Raw genomic sequence first — 2,253 nt, forward strand, 5'->3', positions numbered from 1 at the left:
GGGCCTTCCTAGAAGAAATCTCCCTGGGGACTGGGCATTCTGTTGAGGGGAGAAAGGGGTGTATGTGTGTGGCGGGGAGGGGAGGCGGGAGGCAACGGTTTTACAAAGCAAATTAGTAGCAAAGCAGCACTGAAACCCAGACACGCTGGCCATCTAGTCTGGCCCCAGGCTGGGGAAAGAACAAAGAGATCACATTTATTATGCACCTATTTGCCCAACTGGGCTAATACCAGGCTTGTGGGAAGCCTGAAAACACATTATCTGGAAGACGTGTAGGGTAGAAAGGGTAAGAGCTCGGATTGCCTGGGTTCAAATCGCTGCTTGCTACCTTCTGGCTGGGCAGCTTGGGGCAAATGACCCTCAATGTACTTTTCAGCATTGAAAAGGGATCATAATGTCTCCTCCATTGTACTCTTTTTTATTTTTTTAAAATATTTTATTTATTTGTTTGTTTATTTGACAGAGAGAGAGCACAAGCAGGCGGTGCAGCAGAGGGAGAGGGAGAAGCAGACTCCCTGGTTGAGCAGGGAGCCTGATGCGGGGCTTGAGCCCAGGACGACGCTGAGATGGTGACCTGAGCCCAAGGCAGACATTTAAGTGACTGAGCCACTCAGGTGCCCCTCCCCCATTGGATTCCTGTAAGGAATAAACTAAGATACATTGGTCCCAGATTTGCCATTTTGTGACTCTGTTGGGCCAAGTCACTCCATCTCTCTGAGCCTCAGGTCTCTTATAGGGTCCTGGGTGGGTATAAGTATTTGAGATCAATACTTATGGGTATTGATCTCACTATAGGTATTGATCACAAATACTTATAGTGCATTTAAATGTGTACCCGGCACACAATAAATAAATATATTTATTAATAGTATTATTACCAAGACTTGAAGGCAGGCCAGTAAGAATCCCTACCACCTGAGACCTTGCCCTTTGGGGAGGAAAGCTCAGGTGTGTGGTGAGTGGGAAGGGAGGGCCATGGGGGAGGGCGGTCCTCTGGCTGGGGCGAGACCCCCTCAAGCGTCTGCCGCGGGCTGATCGGCACCCTCGCCCTGGAGGAACTGGAACGGAGGGACTTCAGGCGCTCGGTGGCATCCCCCGCCCCCCCCCCAGCCGCCCGCTTCCCGCCCTCACCCCAACACACTGGGCGGCCTCACCAGCTCCCCCCGTCAGCCCTAGGAATGTGAAGAGGTAGGTGGGGGTGGGGAGGAGCAGGCGCCGCCGGGGAGAGACAAAGGGGCCGAGTCAGAACTAGAGACACAAAGACGCGAGGAGGCTGGGAAGATAGGAGAAGTGGGACAAGGACAAGGGGAGGGACCGTCGGAGTCCAGAGGCCGGACCCTAGCCCAGCCCGGCAGGGCCCGCGGAGCGCGGGGGCCGGTCTGTGGCGCCCCCTAGCGGGAGGCCGCGGACAAAAGCAGGTGCGGACCAGATGCAGGAGGGGACCCGGGAGGCGGGGAGCGGGAGAAGCACAGAGAACAGAGACATCGACAGAGACACTCAGAGAGACAGACACAGAGTCAAAGGGATGGAAAGAGACGCGAGAACCAAGTGACATCGGGACGGTGGGAGAAAGACAAAGAGAGCAGAAACACAACGCGACACCGAGACGTGAGGACTGAAGGATCCAGAGATAGGGAAATAAAGGGACGAAGAAGATCAGAGATCATGAGAGAGACAGAGACATCTGGGCAGGAACGAGGCAGCGACGCCCCGAGTCCGAGGCAGAGATTGGAATGAGGCAGGATTGGCCGAGAGCATCCAGATGTGACACAGGCCCTGGGCCGGGGGGCGAGAACCAGGAAAGCCTCGTGGCGGGGATCGGGGTGGGGGTAGGTGGTCTCAGCCTGGGGGCGGGGCTCCAGGAGGGGCGGGCCTAGGGGCCCCCACGTGCCTCACGAAGGTGTGACGACGAGGCCTCAGCTAATGATGAAGGGGCGGGGCTAGAACTTCGCGCGGGGCCGAGACCGGGCGGCACGGAGTTCCTGGGAAGAGGCTGGACCGCGGCTGGGAGAGCGGGGGGCGGGGCCTCGGGGGGCGGGGCCTCAGGGGGCGGAGACCCCGGGAGCCCCGGGGAGGGCGTGGCGGAACGGCGCGGAGCCAGCCAGGGGCGGGGGGCGGGGCGCGGGAGGCCGCCCGGAGGGCCGAGGGGCGGGGCTGGAGCGCCGGGAGAGGCGGAGATAGGATTCTAGGGGAGGGGCGACGTCGAATCCCGGGGAGCGGCAGGTGTAGCACCCTGGGAGGGGGCGGGGGCAG

The sequence above is a fragment of the Vulpes vulpes genome, chromosome 1 (assembly GCF_048418805.1).
Source record: "Vulpes vulpes isolate BD-2025 chromosome 1, VulVul3, whole genome shotgun sequence".
In the NCBI taxonomy this organism is placed as follows: Eukaryota; Metazoa; Chordata; class Mammalia; order Carnivora; family Canidae; genus Vulpes; species Vulpes vulpes.